Below are 26,101 nucleotides of genomic sequence, written 5' to 3'. Positions count from 1 at the left end.
CTGACCTTCAAAAACCCTGTGGTTTGCTGGCTTAAGTAAGTTGATCATCATGAAAATGCCCAGTCCACAACTTGTCTCTAGAGGCATTCAGCACAAATTTGTTCAGGTTCACATCTTAGCCATAGTTTCTAACAATTTTCAAATGTGGAAACAGACAGAAATTGCGACAAATGTGGTGCCAGGACTACCACATATTGATATTTGCTTAAAGCTCTGTGTCCACTCAGGCTGAGTACCTACCCGCTGCACCAGTAGATGGCTCCTAGCTCCCTTTAGCAACACGCGTTTTAAAGCTAGAGCTCTGTCACTTCTTGAAGGAAAGATTGTTTCATCTTTTTTAATGTCTACAAAAGTCTCTTGGGACTTAGTCTGGCTCTCATTAATTTCAAGGGGAGTTGAAAAAAGCACTAGAAGAGCTTCAAAAAAATAACAAGCAACGAGAGAGAATAAGATATAAAAATAAAATTTACTGCCTCTAAATCTGCCCCATTCTCTTTTTTACCTTTCAATAATGGTTACATGTGTCTTCTGCACATTTAGGCATCAGAAAAACATATAAACCATTTTTATTGCATACAGCAAAAATTTATCTACGTATTTCAGCTTAGATCTGCAAGAACCCACTTAAATTTTAGAACTGGGGTGAGAAAACAAAGATAGTCAGTTTTATTCCATGCACAGCAATTACTCTAGCTGTCAGCACAAGTCACTTTTAGTGCTAAAGCAAAAGTGTGAAGCACCAAGTGGATCCCACAAAAACAATACAAGTTTATGTGAAAAGTCCACACCTTCTGTTCTGAAGTCTCTGGGCACTATTAGGCACAAGTAATAGCAAGTTACCAAGCAGAATTAAAAGGAACAAAAATGTTATTTGTTCAAGAGAGAAATCCAAGTATTTCCTTTGCACGAAGGAGAACCAAACTTAGTACCAGCTTTCAAAAACATGTACAGATCTTCTGCCGATCTCCCATGCTTCCCTGTGCAGAGTGAAATCCTGCAGCTAGTGGAGTCAACAGTTTTGCTATCAACTTCAGTGGAAGCCAGAACTGTACCCTCATCTTATTATCTAGACCTATATGCCCTAAATTCAGCCTTTTATGATTTGTTTTCAACAACAAACAAAGGTGTTCAGCACCTGCTCTAAGGTGTTTTGGTGTTGTTTTTTTTTTTTTTCCAACTACTGTTAATGCTAACTGCCGTTCAAACGGTGATCTCCCTTCAGCCATGAAGGTATGCGTATTTCTGCAAATGCTGCACTTTAGGTAATTCATCAGTATAAAAATGGTGACATTACCTTAATCCTGACAACTCTAAAAGACTCATTTTCTTTAAAACAAAACACAAAGATAAAATCTAAAATCAAAGTCTAAAGTGGATGGCAAAAGGTTTTACTAAAAACTCTCTTCTGGATTCTGCTGTAGGTCACACTGATGTAAATCCTGTATATTTCTGCTGCTTTCCCTTGGCTCTCAGCATTTACATAGAAAAGGGAATAAATCCCAGAACTAGAGTAAAAAATTTATCTGAACAGTTTAATTAACGTTTCTTGCTTCAAAAATACACACCATGCATGTTGTGTATAAAAATAGATTATAGAAAGAAAAAATAGCAAACCTCTAATTAAATTGTATGTCCTCCAAAGCCAGGATGAATACTTCTAGCTCATCTACCATAGAAGCCATTGTACATGAAATGGGGTAATGTATAAACAAAGTGCTTTATCTGGGGTATGACTGGAAGCTCCAAGATTGTAACGTTCTTTAAGATAACATTCCAAACCTATCCTTTTAAGTTTTCAGCCAAGAATTTGTTTTTATAATTTCTTTGCTCTTGGCAAAGGGAAACTATACTCCAGGCTAAGCTCTCTCTCTCTCTCGTTCACTGCTGCTACCACTCCCACATTTTTTGCCAAAAATGTTACAAGTGTTTTGAAAACCAAAACTACAAGGGAACTGGCTATAACTGCTCTTTGTCGCTGTTTCTTTCTCTATCATATTTACCATGAGGTATCATAAGACAACTCACTAAAAACATGAATAATAGTACTGTTTTATCTATCACCGTATCTCACTTCGCAGTTCTCTCTCGGGTACCCCAGACGATGATAGCTGTTCTGAGAACGCCTGTGCAGGAGGGCCTAGTTCCTACCCTAAGCTGCAGACATGGCTGAGAACCCCTGCGCAGAGAGGCAGGCTCGAGATTCAGTGTTGGTGTAACTGCTGCTGCACTACTTGAAAACACAGTACTGACCTACCCACATGAATACCATGTTTAACTGACATTTCTACCCTTGGACTGTCGGCTGCTCTGTCACCCAGAGCAGTGCTTGGTGCAGTTTTAAGTATCCCAAGGGCTTAAATCACTACTGTCTCCCCAGACTTTCAACAGGCCACTAGGAACACCTCAACTTCCCACTTAATACCTTCACTTCCAATATGCGCTACGGGATGAGGTCATTTATTAAGCATGTCCATTAATAAACCAACAGAAGGGAGATTTTAGGGAGTGTCTGCTCCCTTCTCTACCAGCTGCAGGGATTTGCTAATCACTTTACACTGCCATAGCACAATACCGAGATTCAGCTGTATTTCCCAGGGGAAGAAAAAGCTGCTGTGGGGTAGATACAAGGCTCATGTTGAGCAGCTTTGAAAAATCTCAGTTTAAAATAATTACCAATAACATGACTCTTAATTGTAGATTGTAAAAGGAACAAGATGTTGCGATAATCCCTTTTCTTTTCTTTTCTTTTCCTTTCTTTTTTTTTTCTTTTTTTTTTTTTTCCCTGACAGCCGCACCTTCATCTGACAGTAAAGTAAATACTATATATCTCTAAGGAGGCAAAGCCCTCATTTCTCTTAGTTGAGCAATACCAGTGAAGCTACATAAGAGTAAAAAAATGACCTTTTCTTGTTTGAATTTGCATGAATTTAAACACTCACAATTCATAAAATTGAGTCTCTTTTACAGAAGTACAGAGATGTTCTCTAAAAAAAGCAATCTGATAGCTTAAGGATACAAAAGCAAATTTTTGGATTATTTGGGTGGGGAAATGAGGGGGAGGTAAGCACAGAGCATGTGTGCAAGTGTATGTGACTGTTTGTGTAAGCCTCATGCTGTTGCTCGTAGTCTCCTGATTGATGAAGCCTAGTTCGCGTTCTGCTGAGAGTCAGCACTTGTATTTTTCGGAAAGAATTGCTGTATTTTGTTTCCTGTCTCTGGGATACTCAGGGGGGAAACCTTTCAGTGCAGTAGGAACAATTATTTGTTCATCTTCATCCCTGAAAACCATCCAGAATTTTAGGACAGGAACAAAGACCTTCCTTAAAATAAATAAATAAATAAATAAAATAAAAAATCCCCCTCAAGCAAGGAAAGGGGAAAACAAACAAACAAACAAACAAAAACAACAACAACAAAAAACAACTATTATCTATTGGAGAATGAGAGTTAACAGAATTTTACCTTTATTTCCCAAACAAATGAAAACTCAGACATGGGGAGAGCTTGCCACAGAGTGCTCTAAGTGAGCTCTAAGTGTGTAGGGCAGCATGGAGAAACAGACAGGTTCATGTCCAGCTGGATTCCTCCCCTCCTGCTCTACTTAATTCAGAGAAGTGTTCAAATTCATAGCCTTCACCGAGTCTTCCACCACCAGATTTACAGCTCACGCAGATGCTGCTAAAGAGGCTGTGCTTATTGCACTGTTCATGCTGGCATGCCAGTCTGTTTGTTTTAAATGTTGTTCCCTTTCCCTGCCAAAAGGCTAAATTCTGATCTCGCACTCATTCCCTGCATTCAAAGGCCTTGCTCTGGGCTTGACTAATTTTACCTGGTATCAGCAGTGATATCAAGAACTCAGGAATTTAAGCACTTATAATTCACAACCTCGAATCTCCTTAAAAACCATTACCTAAATTATGACGTGCCTGTTAAATTTTACCCTCCAAAATCATAATAGATCCCTGCTGTGGAAGAGCCATCATGACAAAAATCATGCAAGCTTTTTCATGAGAATGTGGAAAGTTGATGCTTACAAAATAATGATTATTGATGATACCTGCATATTGTGCATCGTTTTAGACAATTTGGATTTAAAAATACAACTCAAGATAGAATTTACTTTGTCACCAAAACATTATGGGTTATGTGAAATGTTGAAAAACTGCTCTTTCTATACAAAAAGGAACAATATTATGTTAATATTCTAAGGAAAAAGCTATACCATATGTACATATAAATGAACTATGAAAGACTAATGTGTGCAAGTAACAATAATATCCAAGGTGGAGGACTAGAATCAAAGAATGAAATGTTTTTCTTCTGGAACCAGTAATTAGCACACCCAAGGTCAGACAATTTTTTCCCCTGAAAATAAATATACAGGATTTTTTCCTCTGTTTTTCCCCTTTGTTTTTTTGGACTAGTATTTGCTAAAAACCCATAGTGTTTAGCACAAAAGTGTTTGGTCTACAGATCAGCGCTAGAGAGGCAAAGACACAGCATTCTGTGAGATTCACAGAACACTCTGGGCCGATGCCTCTTTTATGCTTTACAGACATTTATAAATGGATTTTTAAAAGCAAACAAACACATCTCTTTATTTTGGAAGACTGAACGAACGGCCTTGCTTTGGGTCAACTATAAAATGATGGTAAAGATTTACTGGGCAGGTGAATACAACAGTATAAAAATCACCAAATTAATGTGAGGAAATGTCTACTGAGTGGCTATTTTTATATACAGAACACTTCACCTCACAACCCAGTAATATTTTAGTTTTCCTAAATTCAGGCTAACATACTTTTAAAGCAATTACAGCACCCCAAGAGAGCTTTCTGTGTTCTTTCATTATCAATCTCAGCCTTCCCAGAAATGTGGGGATTACAAAAAGATGGTCTTTGTGCTGATTTCTTTGTACCTGCTCAGATACAGCTTTTCTGAGGTACTGAGCAGACAGACATATCAGCAGAGCTTTCATGTCTCTCAGTGACCTCTGTCAGATTTTCTTCCTGGATAATATCAGAATTTGTTTGCCATGAAATACTATTTCACATCAGTAACATGCAGGGAGTGACAAGAAAAAATGGATGCACGTAGGTCTGAAGGGTTTTCTAACTTGGCTATGTTTAAAAAAAAATGTCGTTTTTAACATTTTAGGTATATTTTATATATATTATACATTATAATGCAGACAGGAATTGAAGATGAAACAAAGAATAAAGACAGAAATTTTTCAGTTGCTTCCTGGAGAGCATCAAGATTCTTGAAGGTCCTAGCTTTCTTTTCTCCCTCCAGTTTCTAGTTTCAGTGTAAATTCCAATATTCAAAATCACTTTATCTATTCTTTTCCAGTGCTGCTTCTCACCTTTATCTCTCATCTTTCACATTGTTATTACTCCACATTTTAAGAAAGTGTCAAGACAAATTCCAACACTGATTATCTCATCAAAGGGAAGGTTTTCATTTTATGTGGCATTCACACCACAGCTGGTTGAATTGCAAAATTTACTTCTTTTGAAAGAAAAAATTGCCTTCTTTTTGACGTTACTGGCTATCACAGACTAATCATAAATACTGCCCAATACGCAATAAATTTAAAATACCAAACATACTGAAAAATATGGTAGCATTAACAAAAGTGATAAGTAAAATAATTACAGTATACCTATTAATATGCACACAAATGGATGCAAAGCATGATTCTTTTCTCCTTTTCCTGCATCCTTCTACTTTTATTCTGATGGTATTTGATAGGTCCCCAAGGTGCTTAAGGAATTCTACTAATGACATAATAAATAACACCCTTGCCACTGACTCTGGATTGAGACCCCAGTTCATCAGACATGGTGTGCTGCTAGCTGTGCCATTTTTGAGTTGCTACATTAAGCTGAGCTACTACGATTCCCCAAATTATACATGCATCTTTATAGGATAAAGGAGTAGCCCCAGATTCTAAGTAATGATATTCTGCCCATTAGATTATGTAAAATAAACAAACAAACAAAAAAAAAAAACAACAACGTATTTGTTGAATGTATTGTGCTTCATTGCCATACTCTGCACGACTAACTGCAACTTCTTACTTTCTAAGTGGCTGTTTCTCAGCAGAGGCTGAAGAAAATATGCTAGGTCTCATTTTTACCAGCAATGGATTTGGTCCGTAATAAATATGTACTGAAAAGAATGTCATAAACAGTGGGACGTGTAAAAAGTTAAGTTTTGCTTCTAGATCTTTATTTCAAATGACCTACATAGATTCAAGAATGACAAACATGTTTATTACACTGGAAGTTAACACTGGAGGGACAAGTGTATATGTATTGCAAGGTATGTACCCTCATTAGCTAAAGGTTTAAAATATTTTTTTTTAAATAAAACAAAAGTTCTTAAAAAATCACTATGTTTATGCAAACTGTTTCTCATTGGCTGTAATTCTATCTCCTAACATCCACTACTCAACAAACATCTATTAGAGCAACTCCTTTACTCAAGGATTTCTATAGGAGAATATAAAGCTTTTTAAACCAAGGTGTACAAGGTCAACTTAATCTTGCAAATAATCTTTGCAGTATATAAGAGATTCTCCAGCATCTTTATCTCCTGAGCTTAAAGGCGTTATCAAAGTTAAAAGGCAGGATTACAGTTATCAGATGAGTATTTCAGTTTTAAGAGATGGACTATTGATCAACACAGAGGGAAAGCTGACCTGGGCAAGCACCACATGAAAGATTTCCAGTCTAACCAATAATAAGCCAAAGTGTTCTTTCAGTAAAGAAGCTGTTTTGAACATTTAATCACCCTATTAAACTGAAATTATATAAAAGAAATGTATATCATTTTCTCTTCACATCACAGGAAGTGATCAGAACTTAGTTTAGTTATCATGATAAAAGATTACGAAACTAGCCATCTCAGATATGCTATTCAAAGTTTGCAAAAGGGAGCTGAAAACAAAATCAAACTGAAAGATTCAGTCAGGAATATACTAGTAAAGGCTTTACTGTATTTTCACTTCGATCCAAGTCAAAGTGGTTTGTAAGACCTAAGTAATTTGTGTATGTGTATAACTCTTTTATATGGAAGTTAGTACAATATTACACTTGTTTTATACCTTTTTTCTTTATTTGACTGTTAAATGGTTTTACCCTTCAAGCTTATCATAAGCTTGTTTATATGCAAACGGAAGGATAACAAGGCAAATCCAAATCTTGTTGTCTGTGTTAACCAGTTCACACATATACAGCAGGGATGCTAATCATTTTTAGGTTTTCAAAGTGAAGGGATGAGGCATGAGACCCTGACCAGTCACAGGTGCGCAGCCAACACAAAACCTAGCACAGTGATAAATCAAGCCCGGTAATTATTCAGAAATAAGCCACATACAGCTCACCAACAACACTGTCCACTTATCCTTAGGAGAATCACCTACCATGTATTCTCTCACTACTGTCACTACTCTCACTACTATATGGGGGTCTGCGGGGATGCAGAGAAGATCACAACAATACCTCATACGGAAACTATATGCGTTCCCACTTTGTTAGTGTCTTTGAAAGTAAAAGGTGTTTTGGCAGAAATTATCTGCAACTAATAGACAGAAAGCAGCTGGAGGAAGAGCCAATTCTAAGAAACTATAACCAGATACTTAACTAAAAAATGTATTTTCAAATCAATCTGTTTGATCATTTTCTCAGCTCACTTAAGAACACAGAAAGGATTTTATATCATCACAGTGAGGACTAACTGCATTTTTGCCAATTTTGAAAATCTCTCTGCTGATTAACAGCTCCACTTGTTTTTAAAGGGTTGTGTTTACTTATGTCTCTGTGGAACCGACCCAACATTCCTCAAGTATATTTTCAATTATTTTTGTTATTTTCATTTCACAGGAATTTTTCTTTTCCAGGGCACATCTTTTGTTTCCACAGAAATAGTACTAATTACTTGTGTAGTCCTAGTATTTTCTAGGGAAAATAAAAGGAGCTGTTATCTGCCATGCCATGTTTCTTTGCCTCTGCTGGAGATACTGGACATGGTGTGCTACAGGCCAAATATCTTTCTAAATTAAGCCCACAATCTCTCTGTTTTAGCTAGTATTGTTTAGTAAATATTAATGTGAGTAACTCATCTGCAGTGGTCATGTATGGCTTCTTCTGCTGTACTCTCTGTTATTTGTAAACAAATTCTGAAAGGCCGTCTAAACAATTTATAGTCAGGAGCTGTGCAAGTGTTGAGGAAAACACTTCAAAATGTGCTGTAAGGGAATCTACACTCTTTATTCTTAGCCCAAATACACTGAGGGGGTACAATACATGGTATTCCCAAACATCTAATTTGAGCCTCAGTCATACAATCTTTTGAATAATATATAAAGAAGTTGACCCTTCGAAGCAAACCTGCGTAAGTCCTGAATGGATAACAATTATCTAGGAATAATTTAGATTTGTAATGATGCTGGAGTCATCTGTATGAATGGCTTCCTGGTTTTCAGTCAAAAGACCGCTTCTGAAGATGTTTGAGGAACTTTCTAAAGGAAGAGGCCAAAGGTCCATTTACATGGAATGTAGTAACTGCTACTGTGATTAATTCAGACACATGATAGTCATCATCTTGTGAACTCAAGAGTGGTCCCAAGAGGAAAAAATATTGCATACAAGAAATAATTTTATGCAATGTCTAACCTCAACCTGCACAAACACTTTTAAGTATTGTTTTATGTCATTGTCACCAGCTCTGTATATGAAGGTATGGGTTAAAGTTGCAATTTTCTAATTTATATGAATAATTCTTATGTCTGTGAGTAGTCCTATATTAAGACAAATCATTAGAAAAATGCTCCTTTATGATAAAAGCATGACTCTGTCTTGCACTACCATTCTAGCTTTATGACCCACTACGAACTATTTTTACCAAGACAATGTTTGTGGTTTGTAGATCAACTACTACAGATTAAAATAATCTTTCTGATAATCATCCATCTAAACTCTAACTTATGTAAATTATACCCTTCCTTTACACAGAAAGCATGCTTATTTTTAATTTAACCAAATTGATAGGAAAGGATTGAAATTTTTTCTCTTTTTTACACCTTTTTTTTTTTTTTTTAATCTGCAGTAAACTAAACACAGATGTCTCCAAAAGCATGGGGCTGCTGATGAGAAATCACAGCTTTCATATTTGGAGAAATCTAAATATAAGTAGAGGCATCCTTTTTCTAAAGTGCTCACAGATTTACAGCTTTGAAATCATGTACTTTGACTTGGGTTTCCCTCTCTCCCACCCTGCACCCTGACAAACCAGCCTTGCCTTCTGAGACTGATAATCCCAGTTGGCTGCAATGACACCTACTGGATGTCAGACCTGATGAACTGCAGACCCTGCTGCCGCTGAGTTTAGCTAGCATCACTGCCAATGCAACCTTCAATACCACAGTCCTCTCTCAGGCAGAACTCCTGCCTGCTGCAGCTCTTCCTGACTGCTTGGATCTCAGTTACTCCTGTGAAGCAATTTCCTGCCTCTTTCAGGCTCATTTCTCAGCTCCCAGGTAACAAATTTTCAACCTGATTACAACCGGGCTAGCTTAGTCCAGACTCTTTTAAAGCAGTTGCATAATCTGAGCTGCTCTGCTGCAGCTGTTATTGTACAAAAGTTATTTATAAACTGCAGACAACATTCTCAGATATTTACAAAAGCTACTATGCAAAATAGCAAGATATACTGCATGACACCATGATTACTGTTTTCACTAGGACCTTTCTGTTTGTCCAGTCCTCACTGTGAGAATCCCACAGCTGCATTTCAGACTTTACTGGGAAAGAATTTTAAGCTTTGAAGTTCTGATCACAAATTTAAAATCACTAAGTAAATGTCATAATTAATTTAATTCATAAACAGTGCATCTTCTTCAAATGGAAACTTGACTACATGATTAGCAACATCAGTATTTTCTTTAAATAGGCTTGGGGGAATGGCTTGCCTTATATTTGTGTACAATCACCTTTGCTTTGGTATCATAACTAATCTTTGCTTAGGTTACATTTGTTTTTACAGATACTGCCCCTAGGTAAAAAGGTAGGGCCCGATGTGATATCATGGAGGACCAGTGGGGGCCTAGCGGGATTCCAGACTCTAGACTGGAATGTTTAGGAATTACCTGAGTTCACTAGGTTTCGGAAGCACCACGTGGTGGTCAGGGCCTCCTTGGCTGAGGAAACCTTAGAAGAAAACACTGACATGAACCTGAGCCTCTCTTGTGAATTCTCCATTTCAGTGATAGAATAAACGAGCATGGATACAAATTAGAAATACATTACCTAAGTTTATTAGGAACTTAAATGTCCAGTAAAAGACACAGAATGTTTGATGAACTTCCCTGAAACTCCAATTCTAGCATGCAGCAGAGGAAATAAAAACATAACAGACTAATGAAACACTAAGTTAGAATCATCCACCCACCAGCTGAGTAAAATATGCCTTTTTAGAGTTCTAAAAAAAAAATAAAAAATGTATCCTGGTTGGAGAAGATATGCTCTGACCATGAATATAAACTCTTAAGTCTGCCAACATTGGCAGTGAGATTCTTAGCTTCTAAAAAAAGAGGAATTCAGTAGTTGGAATAAAATATATATAAATAACAAATATTTATTATATGACATCTGAGCATCATGTTCCATGACAGTAAATGAAAATAGAAAAATTTTGTCTCAACCCAGAAAATAAGGTGAAACTATAACGTTTTATAGTCTACAAAAGAAAATCATAAAGAATACTGATAGTTATCAGTATTTTAAAAGAGGATAAAACATAGATAAATATATAAATACACTACAGACATTCTTACCAATAGCATGTAACAGAGGTATTTCAGCTATCTCCACATCACAAGAAGCACGATAAAACAATGACAGTGAGAACCTGTCTGTCACGTGCTATCTACACTGCCTGGAGAGAACAAACTCAGACTCAACACTATCTATGATCTTTAATGTTGAACTTTTTTTCAAAACCTTCTACTATTCAGAACACTTGAAAACATTTGTAGAGTTCCTCTCACATTGTTTATCAAAGAGCTTTTTGACAGCTCAATTCCAAAAAGGTAGCCCCGGACCATGGCCTGACCTGAAGGCTCAAAAGAACGGTGTGATGTAAACAAACCCTGACCAGACAGAGCGAAGGTATGCATGAGAGGAAGCGTAGCTTTCTAGCTAAATTCCTTGGCATTTTAATCAAATGCTATGTATGATGAATTATTAATGTCAATCTGACACCTCTGTAAATAAGCTCTTCAAAAAGCATTAGGGACACATAAACAAGTAATGATGAATCAATTCCTTTTTTGTTTGGTATGAAGTTGACACAGAACAATTAACAAACAAGTGCATGACGCAATTGAATGAGAAGTTCCAGTCCGCACCGGGCCCCTCCTTCCTCTGCATTTCTGAAATTTTTATCTGCAAAGCTGTGATTTGGACTGGTCACCCACAAAACGCCACCCACACGGACAATACCTGAACAGACCTGGCAATGAACAATGTTTAGTCTTATCTTTAGCCTTTCAAACACTACAGGACAAATTTGGTTCTCCTTTCTTAACTACCCCATCAGGAACCACCCATTCGTTTGCAGCATTTGTACTCACTATGGCCTTTGAACAATTCAGTCTGAGACTTCTCTTCAGCTTGACAAACACCCTGAACCCAAACCTAGTTTAAGGGACCAAAGGTGAACCAAGCTCCCTATTTGCCTCCTTTTCCGATATACAGCTTTCAGCCCCTGGCTCATAACTAGATCTCTAGCCGTCAACCTCTTGCTGGTCAGATGAGAGGAAGGAAGCTCTTTCAAACTGCCAGCATTGGCCACAAGAGACAGAGCCCTTCTGGAAGTGTGAGGAACAGCTTTGACTCTCACTGCATGCAAAACTCCTTGTCTCTTTCACGAAAACCATCTCTGTATCTTGTTTGGCCCCTCGAGCTGGCCATTCCTTAATGCAATGGTTAATATACATGTGTTGTACCACGAGACCAGGAGGCATTGGGCAGTAAAAGCAGCACACAAGCAGTTGAAATTGTCTCCTATGAACACATTAAAAGCCAAGCAAGGGGGTATATTGCAAATAATATTATAAACTCAGCAGAGCTGACACAATAGTCAAGGGAAAACAGAGAATGAGATACGGTGAGAATAGTTTTGTCTATACCAGCCCATTAATTCAGAGAAGTTTCAAGAGGCTTCTCAACCAAATGCTGTCTGAGATGTTATATCCAATCAAACTACAATAAAAGAGTGATTTTGATTTGGATATTACAAAGTGGCCGTGGCCTAATTCAGGGTCACCAATCACCATACAAGTTAAGGTTCTCTGTTTTTCAGGTAAAAAACTTACTGAAGCATAGATTTGAAGTCCTGAAGTAGCCATTCTCATCACCAACTCTGAACTCCCACATAACACAGACCATTAAATTACACCAAGCTGTTCCTGCACCAGTCTCAAATATTCTGGACATCAAGCACAAGAAAGGGGTAAAGTATTTTCAGTGTCAGCACACATTGTCTACAATAGATTCCCGTTTTTGGTGAACAACAGTGGACTCAATACAGTAGTTTATAGCCCAAGGAAGGTGACAAATACTTGAGAAAGCTTGATCATATCTTAACCATTTTACAGATACAGAAACTGAAAGTTAGGCATAGAGAAATTCATCTGTAACTAAAAGCAAGCAAAATTTGTATGCACTAATGAAAGTCTACAAATAGGGTTAAAGCAAGATTGCTGCCTGGGTCTGCATTTTACCCAAGTCACTATAGAGCCAACATAAAATAGAGAATTTCTGAGTACCAGCCTCTTACTTTTTTACACAGGGAAGCTGTTGCTTATTTTTACTTATATTAATTTGATCTGTGTTCTTGTAGATGAAAAGCACAGTAGTGGGAAAGCAAACAGTATATTTTTTCATGGAAGAAACTGGCAAAGTTACAGAAAGTAAATGTTCTGTTCCATAGAAGGTTCCATACGCCCACCTAACCCAGCTATATTTCCGAGGTTAAATGATGCAAAGATAAAAAGCTGACTTTGTGAAACAAAGGTAAATAGCAACCCAGATGCTCTCATTCATATTCTAAAGTTATTGCCATCAGCTCTGCGACCAACACATTTCACAGCTTGTGAATTTGCAACAATCATAAATTAAGGTAGTAAGAGAGGACCAAGTACAGTCCTATAAACCTTTGAAAGGGTATGCTTTATTTATACTCCAGTTGAGGACCTCACCAGTGCTCTAAAGTTTATAAAAGTATTGGAACCCAGTAGAATCCAGTCCTCAAATCATTAATTTTATATTTCCGATGGCCTGGATTATTATTATGTATTTACATTGCTTCAAAATTTCACATACAATGTAAAGAACTATGATTTACTCTTTGCCCTCCTTCCAAGTAGAACCAGGGCCGCCAGATGCAAAGAACTGCGTAAAATTAACAAAAAACAAGATCACGTCTTCAAGGAAGTGGAACAATCTGTCTTTTTTGGAGGCTTTGTTTAGCTCTCTTGGCTATCCCTTGAGAGCAAAGTAATAAAAAATGAATCTGGAAAAAGAGTTCCTAAGGTCAGTGCTTTTTTTCTGGAGGCATAATGAACTACACCTAATACCTAAGGGCTAAATTCATAAACAGATTCCCTTCTCAATGAGCTTGTCCTTCTGGATGTGATATCCTGATGAGACATGGGTGGGAGAACCTTGCAATGCTGTTCCACAAACATAATTCCCTAACATCTATCTTTTGTACTAAGGAATACACAATGCCCTTGACTTTCCAGAATCCAGCATTTGCACTTCTCCTACGTTCACTTCATAGAAGTCTTTTTCTAGGAAAGGTCATATTTAATGATGTGAAGCTGCATTGAAAATATTTGTGACATCTGTCAAATTCATTTAAAAAAATTCATTAGGGTCAGCGTAACTGCAATAAATACAAAATTAATAGCAAGGGGTTTCTTTTAAGGTTACATTAAAATAACATTTGGTATCTGTCTGAATCTGACAAAATCCAGGGAACCGGCTACAGCCACAATTTGTCCTTAATTTCTCTGTGCCCAGATGAGAAAGGTGCTAAACAATCCATATTTTTTATTCATAAAGCTCCACGTGCTGGAGTAGAGGAACTGGTCTCAGAATTAATTTGGGATTCTCAGGCAGTTTGGCTTTGTTTGGCTTACAGCTCTCCTTGGGCAAGTTGCTATCTATTTTTATCCTTCTTTGTAAATTTGTGAAAACTACACTTAATTCTTCCCTCAGCTGTCATGAGACAGAACTATCATCCATTAATGATGCTTGTAAAATGCTCTGAACCTTCTGCGCTGAACGTGATACACCGTGGCAAAATGCTATTGCTCTCTGTAATGCTAGCAGTGCCTACTGGGGCATGTTTTAAATTTAAATCCCAATTTCCTGAACTCCCTGCTTCTTTCACTTTCTGTATTCCCTGTTTTTCCCTCATAGGTCTTTGAAATACACTTGCTCTAGGTTGAGAGAAAAGGACATGACAAAATGTGGACTGCTGTGCTGCAATGATTAGGATTACTGGAAAATGACATTTTCTCTTTAGTGGATTTCTATATGTTTCATTCAAAATCTAAAAGGCTTCAGAGCCAGCTTTAATGTGATTTAATCTGGGATAGCTTTGAAATTTGCCAAATCAATTACTTAATCTAAAAATGTTCTAATGCGCTTTTAATTTGGAATGTGTGTGCCAAGTACTGCTCATAGCTTAATATTTTGAAAACAAAATACCAGTGACTTCAAGGACATATGACTGCATCCTATATCTCTTAGCTAAATTGAAAGCAGACAGACAGGTAAATTTTTTTTTTGATTTAAATTTACATCTGAATCTTTTCCCAATTCAACAAATGAAACCATTATGGCAAGGCTTTTAAGTACATCTTAAAGTGACATTTTTGTTACTTAGATCCCAGTGACAAGAAAGATGAATTATGTCTCAGAATTTATTCAGCATTGCTAATTAAACTCATTCCTCAAGGCCTCAGAAGCACTAAACCACTGGAGTGTAACAGTGAAAATTAGTGATTTGAACAGAAGAATCATGAACTTTGGAAAAGAAAACATTACCCATAGGTGGAGCTCACAAAATATCCCCTTCCAGAAACTAAATAAGATTAATGAATGTGAAGTCAAGAAAAACAACAGTTTTCAAAAGTCCTCATCTTATTTTCTGAAGAGCACAACCTAAAATACTTAGCACTACTAAAAACCTTTACCATGCGTACATATATTTAACACACACACACACACAAAACAAAACAACAACAACAACAAAAAACAACAGGGAAGCAAGTTTTATAGTCTTCACCTTGCTATGTAGTGCAGAAAAAAAATTCTTCACCAAAAAAAATCATTTTTTTAAAGTGAAACCAATCCTAAAGTACTTCTAAATCCTTGGGTCCAAATTCTGTCCCTCCAAATTTTGTCATACTTTGCTTAAAAATGTTTTCCTAGAGGTTTCATTGTTACCAGTAATGTTCTATGTCCAGTGAACCAATTGTGTCCTTCCCAAGTTCCCGCTGAAGAGTCTGGAGAGCGGCCCATCCAGAACACAGCCCTTATGGGCTCTGCCCCTGCACTGTTCAATGAATGTAGCACAGATACAACACTAAAAGCAGCACCACCTGTCAGGATAATGTGGAGGCACAAGTGGCTATTGCATCTGGAAATCCATGCTAAAGATAGCAAAGAGAAAGCCTTCAAAATCGGAAGTCAGAGCTGAAATGACGAATTTAATTCAAGGGTTATTCTGGTAGGAATATCAAGGGGGCCACAAGATGCTGCCTGGTTAAAAGGCAAGATGCTGACAGTCATCAACCTTTGCCAACAGCAGGACTAATCTGCTTTTGGCCAATGATAGTAGCTGGTTATAAGTGTCACTTGCTTGGACAAGCCCAGCTTACTATGTGATTGAGCCATGCTTTGCTATACTTAATGATTCCTACAGGAGCTTTTCTGATCCGGAGTCCCCAGTAACAGCAGAACCTCTCTCCAGTTTCCAGTGTTGGATTCCAGCTGTTCTGCATAGATGGACTTTTTTTTTTTTTCACTATAGCATGTACGAATCCATACACCCAGAAACCTTTCACTTAGAAACAACTCATCCCTAAGAACAAAAGAAAAGCCTCTTTTTCTAAAAAAGGAAGGCATGTAGCTTACCAACAGGGCTTGGCTTTTAGACAAAACCACATTGATACATGAAACCACAATACAAAGCCCATCACCTTCATGACAAGAATATCATTGCAATAAAAGTGTGTCAGCTCTTGAAATCCTGCACTGTTTGGTGATCTGCTCCAGTGAGGTTCTGCAGAGATCCCTTACCTCTAGAGGCCACAGTCTAGACTGAGCAGCAAAACACAGAAATGTGATCTCTGTCAGCCTTCACATGACACTTACAAAACAAAACACACACTGCAACATAAGTGACCACTTTTGTTCAAAGCCATAAGATGACTGAACATGCACAGCCATATAATTATTCCTTAAGCAGACAGTTCTCTCGGTGATTTGGAAAAGTGGAAGAACTGAATGTAAAACTCCATCAATACAAGCTAGGCAACTGACACAAATTCCAAATGCTAACAGGAGTTTAAAAACAAACAAACAAACAAAAAACCACAACTATTTCCATTAAATGCATCTTTGAGAGCAGAATTCTTACTTTGTAAGAACATCCTTTCCTATGGTGTTTACATTCAAAAGCTACTCTCCAATGTAAATAACCTCTGGCCAGTGGTTTCCCAGCGAGAAATGCTCACTTACCAGAACGCTAGGTTAATATCATATATACGAGATACAAAAGAGAAACTGTACTTGGAACTGAACTTCTGCAACTGTCCAGTAGCACTCCTCAATGTCTGGTGTTCTTGCAATGTCAAGCTCTGTAGCAGCAACCAGTAACCAAAGCTTTCCTTAAACATGAATGGCCAAAGATACACGTAAGTATTCTACTGTTGCTTACTTCTCAGTAGAGTGACAAATACTTTTGTTCACTTTGCATTTATTGTACATGGGACAACTGATCAAAGAGGCTCACATTCATATAAAAACAAACAAACAAACAAAAACCCCACAAAAACAACGTGGGCACAGCTCACATTTGGACTTGTAGAGTTACTATTTATAAATGCTCATTTATGCTCTATACTAATATAAATCTATATTATTTATGCACACTGAAGATACCAAACCTTTAATATAAAGGCGACTTTGTGGTTTTTAAATATGGACTTTTAACATTCAAATGTGAGATCTGAATCTCATATTAAGCAACACACTCATATAAAACCTGACACACGCAAAACAGCAAAATTGACGATGATTCTTCTTCCATATTTCTGCACTACTTACTGTCCCATTGTAATTTTTCAGCTGAGAAGTGCTTTCGTAATATGTTAATTTTCAACATGGTATTCAATAATCAGAAAACAAATCTGCTGAAATCAGAGGAGCATAAAATTCATGAATAATGTGAGACAGGATTTTAGGAGAGGATGTGGTACCGTCCGTATTGTATTATTCAGCACTAATAACTAACCTGCACATTTTTTGTTGAATGCATCACCCTTCACTCAATGTTAGTCAACCTGCCCCTTCACTTAGCAAAAGGTAAGGTAGACAATTAACATAAGTCAAATGAGTTGACTCTAGCAGTATCCATTTCTCTTCATCAACTGTGTTTCTATGACTAGTTCACATGGAGACATCTACACTAAACAGAGGAGATGAATCTCATCCTCAGTACTGGAACATGAGGCATGTCTTTCTCTGGAGTCCAAGCTCACAATTCTACTCCTTGAGGTTCATTGTGTAGCCTTATTAAAGCTTGACTAGAAGGCCTCAAGGTCCCTAATTAAGTTAATTTTTGGATGCTCTTTTTAGAAGTGTTTTAGAGAAGCAGAGCCTATTTGTTTATTTTGAGGTTGCTGGTAACTTTGCTATTTGGAATTCTTTGCATGTGATTCAAAAATGAGAAGTTTTAAAATCCAGCAGAGATGTGAAACATTACTAGGTTCTAAGTTCTGATCGGTTTCCACTCTCACAAATATGCAAGGGGAAGTTCTGAGAAGGAAGTATGGAGAAGTTAATTAAAGAATTAACAGTTTACAAAATACTGTTTTATTAGAGGTATCAAATTTAAATATTTGGTTGAAGGAATAAGCATAAACTGTTGCTTTTTCAATAGTTTTAGATCTTACTGTGGTTTAACACGACATGGCACTAAACAGAAGTTTGCAGTCAGCTGTGAATGTGAAGGCACAAACTTTTTGACAGTATTAAGTTCATACAGTTTTGTGAAGATATTTCTCAGACAAGAAGAACAACAGGATATTGTACACTTTAAAATGGCAAAGATACCATGAAGGGTAATATCTACACAATTTTAAGTTATGGAAGCAAGATACTGCTCTTAACGAATTGAGATTTATCACAAAAATGGGCTCTACAGAAAAGAAGAAGTCATAATTATACATTATTTGAAATATGTAGCTCATATGATTATATACCATAACTTTAAAAACAGAAGTTAAAATGCAAAAACTAGCAGTACATTTAAATGGTTAAGAAGTTTCTGAATGGTTCTCTTTCCTAAGAAAAGATGTTCTCAAGTTGCAGCTACTCTGAAAAGAACAGTTTTCCATCACTTGAGTACTTTTAAAGAAAGTATTTCTAATCCAGGAGCATATTAGTATGTCCTTGAGGACAGAGCAAGACAAATACATATCATGTATCAGTGTATTCTTAGAATTAAACAGCAAGGGAGAATAATAATGGCAGTGTAATTCTTAGTGAGAGGGATTCTTCAGAAATGGAAAGCTGCACTGTTTTAGAGATAACTCTGCTTTCCTCTGAGACTTACACAATAGTAGCTTGCTGCACTTCTGGTACCTCAGAGAGGGATATATCCTTCAAAACCTTTTCTTTGAGACAACTTATGGGGCCTTTTCTCACAGAGAGGGTCAGAGCCACAGACAAACTATTAGAAGTATGAAAAGATTTCTTGATGAGGAGAGACAGTCGTGATGAGGACCATGCAGCTTAGAGAATTGCTGTGTAAGAGGGTATTCCGCAAATGCACATTAAATAATGAAAGATACAGAGAAACCAGGCACTCTGCATTTCGTCTTTATTATAACTGACTTCTAATGAAAGTAAAGTGTAAGAGCACATAATTCACTGGTGGAACCCTTGCCTTTACTAGGGTTAGAAGAGGATCTTAAAAGATGTAAAGAAATGTTTCCCATTCATTTTGGAACATATATTTGTCAATACTTTTCACAGAATGTGTTTCGTTCTTTAATAAATTTATAATTGAAAAAACTCTAAAGATGGTGTGATTCCATGGATCAGCTAAGGATTTCTTGACATGCTGATGTGATAATCAATGACAGATTACAAAAATATTCAATGTCCTATTAAAGAAGGAAATTATGTTTACATTTCATGGCATGTCAAACAGTGGCTGAGAAAGGACAAGAAAGAACCTTTCCACTCCTTTTCCCCTGTTCTCCACGGACAACTTGTTCTGACAGCCTGTTCTGGAGTTCCATCCATCACCCTCCAAATCATCCCCCAACAGGCAGGATCAGCTGCAGCATGCCAAACTGCATGACACAATATGACATATTCTTGTGTGTCTGCAAAAATGGACTTGCAAAACTGCATGCAATTACAGAACACATTAATAAAGTTTTCTTTAGAGACTTCCTCTTCAAATTTAAGATTACATTCACTATTTACACTGTAGATGGTCACCAGAATGGAATTTAACTATCTTACCCATTTCAAAAATATTGCCAGATCTTGAACATTTAACAAGGTTTCCGTAGATTTTATAAGGGTCAAAGGGAAGGAAAGGCTTCAAAGATACTTTAAAAATAATGCTTCCATTCCACTTAGAATGGAAACTGCCTTTTTTGACACTTAAAGCTGCTGAGTTCTTGATCTGCTTTGCTTCAGGTAGAGAATTCTTTAGGTGATGAAAAACTTCTCAAGCAGGGTTATGAGCTCTTTCCACTTTATGCACACGGCCTGAGATTCTTTCAGCTATTTTGAATGTTTTTGATGTATTAATCAGCAATGGATCCTTCGTTGCAAGAACTGCAAAGAGTACAGTAGTCAGAGAAGCATACTGTGACATTGTGACACTGTTTGTGGATTTGGGGGTGTTATTGTGACATCTGGGTAAGTTGTTACAGAATTCTGTGATTTTTTTTTCAGGGTGCTTTGAATAGCACATGGAACAAAAGCCCACAAATTGCAGATGAGTACCATCCTTTTGAGATATATTTAAAAAAAAATAATAATCCAGAACTTCCTAATAATTGCAGAACCTGCCCTAACAGCAATGTTTTCTCTAAGGTCATCACCAGATGAATAGAAAGTTTTGTTTACTTTTCAGTCCACTTGGACATGATAGATTTTGTTTTGGGAAGATGTTTGGTTTGTAATGTAAAGTGCCCATTGAAAGATGTTTATGTTTTCTCTGTATGTAAGGTTTTCCAGAGTCTTTGGTGGTGTCATAAGATGTATTTCATAGCATGCTCATACAAGAGTAGGCTGTTTAAATTATTATGCTAGACCCCGTAACTACAATAAAAGCTACAAGAAAGTAATGCCAACCAGAGTGCAGCAAGACTCGCATTCTGATCATGCTACCTCCACATTAAACACTTACTCAGTGTGCAACTTGGCAAAAGATTTTTCACCAAAATTATAACTAAACTCCATTCTTATCATGTTTTTCTCCCCAAGAGAGAAAAGAGAAGGTTGATAGGAATAAATACATATTTAGATAGTACATATTATTTGACTAGAAGTCTAACTTCTCAGTTAAAAGGAAGAAAAGAACATTTAACTTTGTATTTTCATCACTGAACCAAAGACAATTAAAAAAAGATAATTCCTAAATAAGCTGAAAAAAATGAATTTCCTAACAAGTAATGCAAGCATCATAAAAATATCTCTTTTATCCCAATATACAGGCTGATGCAGCCATTTTTATTAAAGCCAGACTCTATAGCAAAAGAGCAAAAAGCTCCTCTTAAAAACCCAATTATCAAGCTCCTTCTTAGAAGTTCAAACTAATTTCCACATACATTGCTCTTCTTCTGAGATTGATACTTAATAAAGGGTGTGGATTTGTTTGTGTCCTTTTTCATCAGCCACCTAGAAAGGCCAAGTTCATTTGATTTGTGAAGGCACGAAGTGAGACCGCACCATTTACCAGAACAGAAATCGCTTTTGCTTATTACAGTGCAGCATGCTGGTTGTTGTGTTAGATGCCATTTCTAGGTGGGTAATATAGTCATTTCTTATATTACTCTTGCCCCAAAACACTGCATTCTAGTTCTACAATACCTGAAGCATGAATACCCAATACTGTTTTTAAGTATCAAAATTGTTCAGTTGGTCAAAGAACTTGGTGATTCCTGGAGGAAATGTGGCAACAGTAATGAAAAAGCAGAAAGCAAACAGAAAATCTGTACTGAAGGTGAAGTTTTGTAGAGTAAATGCAAGACAGAAATCACAAAGAAAACACTCTGTAGAAATCTTTGAAAAGATTTAAATGTAAACTTACATATTATATATCTAATTTTATGTACATATATATTAAAAACAGAAATTTTCTATAAAACATACAGAAATGATAACTATCACTGGCTAAAAACCACTATAGATTAATAAAATAATCTGAACAGATCCTGATCTGCCGACGAGAGGGTACACAGTCCTGACAGATCCCTTAGTACAGATGGTGGGAGTAAAACATATCCACATGATAATCACATCCTTACCAAAATTGAAAACGTATGTGAAAGTCATGGTGGTCTTGCAAAAATATAAACTCATAAACGATTTCTTGATATGGTGTCATCATTCATTTCTTTCATTTGAAAAATCAGCTTTAGTAGGACATACAAAGATCGATGGCTTTTTCATAAAAGGATATTTTATGAAATAGTGAAACGTAGCATATTTCTACCTGATAAATGCAGAGACCTGTAAACTTTGAACCCATGTTGGCCTTTGTTGCTCATGACCCTGTTTAAGTGATTTATTTACTTTTAACAACTAAAGTCTGCAGGAGGTAGAATATACTGTGTAGGTCTTTAATTCTGTTGAAAATTTAACAGTTTAAACACAGAATGGCTGACATTAGAAGACCTATTACTGAACAGTCATTATCTTTACCTCAGTATCCCTTTTAGGAATAATATTTATGGTTGCAGAAAAATACATAATTAATATAAACAGCCTGGTAGGCTGCTGCAGAGCGAGGAGGAGTTGGCATCCTTGGACCTATATCAGGGTGTCTGGTGGACTGCATCAAAGCTACACAATCTGGAATCGTGGCATGTGTAAAGGTATGAAATCAGGGAGCTTGCCTGTTGTCTAGAAGAACAGCTTGAGGGAACTGAACGCTCCCCACACCTTTGTGAAATATGGATTTCAAAGACTTAGCAAATCCCAAGGAAATAATACTTCACAAGAAATTTTCTGTTGGACTTTCAGTGTAGTAGTAGCTTCATGTTTGACTTAAATGAATTCAGTTCCTTTTTTTCCCTCCCTCCACTGCTTCTTACATTTTGTGAGTGTGAAACAAAGTTAAAATAGCATCATGGGCATACTTCCTACTATTTAGTGTATATTTCGCCACAGAAATTAAGCAGATCAATCCTCTTCAATATGAAGGAAGAAATCACCTCAACTACAAATGATTTTCCATACAGAGAATCCATCATTGTTTCAAAACAGTGGGGACTTATTCCAGGATGTTTCCTTAGCAGCAAACTACATTTCTGCTCTAATACTCTTTCATTAGATTAGCGTACACAATCTTAACAGGCTTTAATACGTATCTCAGCATTATCATATAGTGCCCAATGCTCCATCTTATAAAAGAAAACTGATATGGTCAAAGATATGAATAATGTTTTATTATTATTATTATTCTGTTTTGAAGTTGCTCATTCATTGAATAAGCTTCTGAGGTTAAGCAAATTCTGTCTTTGTGAAGTATCTCAAGGATATACAGTGCTGTAATACAAATAATATATGTTTAAAGCCCCCCTACTTTTCTTTACTCTTCATTATTAGAAATAAATCTTATGAAGCAGATAAAAGTAATACAATCAATCCCTCCTGAATGGAGACAGTATGCACTATTCTTTTCAGTACAAGAGAAACTGGCTTTGACTAGACTGGCAACCACTGGCAAACTGGTTTTATAGTTTTGATTTATTGAATATTAGAAAATAAACTTTTTTAATAACAACTCCATTTAAGTATTCATTAAAATGGAATTAGTACAAGCAGGGCCAGATTCTCATATCCATATTCTTGTCAGACAGCATTTTATTACACAAAAGTCCCACTGACAGCAGTGGGATTACTTGTAAAAGACTGTTCAGCATGAGAGAGAACGCAGAGTTAGATCCTAACAGAGTAGAGAGGACTACAGAAGTAGTCTCCCCACCCCTGATAAATGCCCCACATCACCCCTCAGCATTGGCTGTAGCAGTACCTAACTGTGTGCCTAAGGCAACTCATCTACACTGGTGTGCATCAATATCTGGATCTTACCAACACAAACACCTGACTCACCTTGTCCCTGCCCCAGGTATGGGGCACTTGAAATACGAATCTTCATCCTCACAAAGGAAATCATTCCCAAAGATTAATTATTTTACTTTAGACTTTATGCTGAAGATGCTTATCATCATAGTTCTTTCAGTCTGAGCAACAGTTAGAACTGGAGAATGCATAGCACATGTTGCCTTACAAGAGCACTACAAAGGTGAATTTTGATTTATAAGAAAAATCATGCAGAAGGAAAAAAACAGGGGGCTATAGTAATGATTCTTATTAAAGGATCAGGGCTGCATACTGAAATTGTTTCAATTACACAGCAGAAGACCACCTTGTGTTTTTTTATTTTGTTTTTTGTACACTGGTGATTTAAACGTATATTAAAAAAATCCAGTAAACTTCTGTGATGGCAAGGGGGAAAACTGGTTTAGCTATTACTACTGTTGATGATTAGGAAAAGCGTATTGATTCTTCCCATATACAAACCAAAGAGACTCTCAAAATGAGCTCAAGCACCTGTACTGTCTGTCTTTATTCAGTAATCTCTATAATGAACAGGGTAAGAGGTTGAGAAATTTGACCTTTATACATGAAGCAATGATGTACGAGCAATTGGTGATTATCCTAATTATCTTTCATTTAAAATTACTGGCCATTGATTTTGGAAAATAATCTTTAGTATGTATATTGTGCTTTTGTATTTTCATTACATACGCAGGTCGTATGTGAAGTGTATTTCTATTCCTTGACATGGTGAGCATAGGTAGAATCCAGTCCTGTCAGCAAATACTCAGTGTATTCAGTCAGTGTACATGCAGCCCTCCTTCCTCTAAAAGACTGATGTTTCTGTACAATTCCTTAGCAGAAAACTAATTTGCCAATAGAAAAACAGATATGGTCAAAGCCAATTTGTTTAATACTTTCTAAAATTCTAAAAAAGAAAAAGAAAAAAGCCTGTATTTGTTTGTATAATTAGTAAACAGACTACTTATTGTTGTTTAACTTTCATTTAAAAACTAGCCAATGCCATGGTTTTCTATTGTGTAGTTCTATAGCTTGTGAAGGTCAGAGTCGAAAGCTTAAACTTCAGGTTCTTCTGAGATTAAGGCACTGTGCTTTGCAAAGTTATGCTATTATCCCTGGTTATAATCTTCACTGACTTCAGAAATAATTGCTTTGCTTAAACAAAAAGGAAGTCTGATTCTAATTTGCTATCTAGATCTACATTCTTATATTCTTTTTATAGATTTTTGAACAAGTTATCACTGGAATCTTCCTTCACTCAAACATAAGTGAAAGTTTTATCTTACTTCAGATATCACAAAAATAATTTATGACTAAGGAAACAAAACCTTTTGTCTCACAATATATTTCTTTGCGACAGCTGTGGTATTTCACTGAAAGCACAAAAGCTGTGATGGTCTGGACTGCAATCAACCATTTTTAATAGGAAATTTTTACAGACTTTTAATAAGATCTCCTAGCATAATTTATGGGGGGAGGTTTTGAAGTGAAGAGGCATTGTTTGGCAAAGTGTTCTTCCTCTAATCTCAGGAAATTTAAATAATCGAGTGCTCATTTCCTCTAAACTTAGGATTTCTCCTAAAAAAAAAAAGGTTAAGAAAAACACCTGCTACACCAGCAGCAAAATAAGTGTATCTAGGGTCCAAACACAATATATTTCTAACAGCTTTTCAAATGCAAAATGCTCCATGTCAGAACACAATATTATTAATAGCAACACAATATTGAACTTTGTCTGTTAAATTCAGGATATTTAACAAATATTTTCAATGAAGATAGCATGCTGGTAATGGATAACTGCAGGGTTTTTTTGTTTGTTTTGTTTTTGTTTTAAACTCATATAGTTAGGTGGATTTTAAATAAGTAGACAAGCATGCACAATTTACAAACATTATAAGAAAACCAGAGAAGCACCCAAAGGTTACTACACTTACTGAGGCTATCCAGAATTCCTCCAACTACAGAACTTGTCTGGGAAGAATAAGGACAATAGGCTTTCACTGAGATCTCTGATACGTCTTGCAGGAAGATACTCAAAGGGTATTTCAGCACTTTCTCTTAAGTCCCAGACAGAACTAGGTGAAAAAAACAAGCAAACAAATAAAAAACAAAACACATACCTAAGCAGGGAGCACATTTCTATATACCAATAAAGTTAATCAAAGTTCATGAGTATAAAACAGCTTCGGTCTGGCTAACTGGGATTTTGGATGAAGTTCTGATTTTTTATTTTTACCTTTTGACTTTTCTGGGTAACCTAGCGTCCCCATTTCTGACTTTGGGTAACAGCTATGCTAACTGCGTTCCCCCACTCTAGGTTGGTTAGAACACCTCTCCCAGAGGAGAAGGAAAAAAAAAATAAGTACAGAGAGGAAAAGCCTTTAAAGGAAGGACTCATGAACAGCCCAGGTACAGCTGCGGTA

General features: G+C 36.6%; 1 protein-coding gene across 3 annotated transcripts in view; it reads right to left on the bottom strand.

The window, feature by feature from the left end:
• The window catches only part of WT1 (WT1 transcription factor), a 181,055-nt gene that overhangs the window by 153,863 nt on the left and 1,091 nt on the right, over nucleotides 1-26,101 (bottom strand). For all 3 annotated transcript variants that reach the window (XM_080594775.1, XM_080594774.1, XM_080594776.1), the window contains one exon: nucleotides 25,613-25,753. The gene's annotated coding sequence lies outside the window, so the exon portion shown is untranslated. The remainder of the gene's footprint in view (nucleotides 1-25,612; nucleotides 25,754-26,101) is intronic.

The sequence above is a fragment of the Anser brachyrhynchus genome, assembly GCF_964034855.1.
Source record: "Anser brachyrhynchus genome assembly, chromosome: 5".
In the NCBI taxonomy this organism is placed as follows: Eukaryota; Metazoa; Chordata; class Aves; order Anseriformes; family Anatidae; genus Anser; species Anser brachyrhynchus.
The sequence above is the reverse complement of the archived record's forward strand: the minus strand, read 5'-3'. Positions and strand labels throughout refer to the sequence as shown.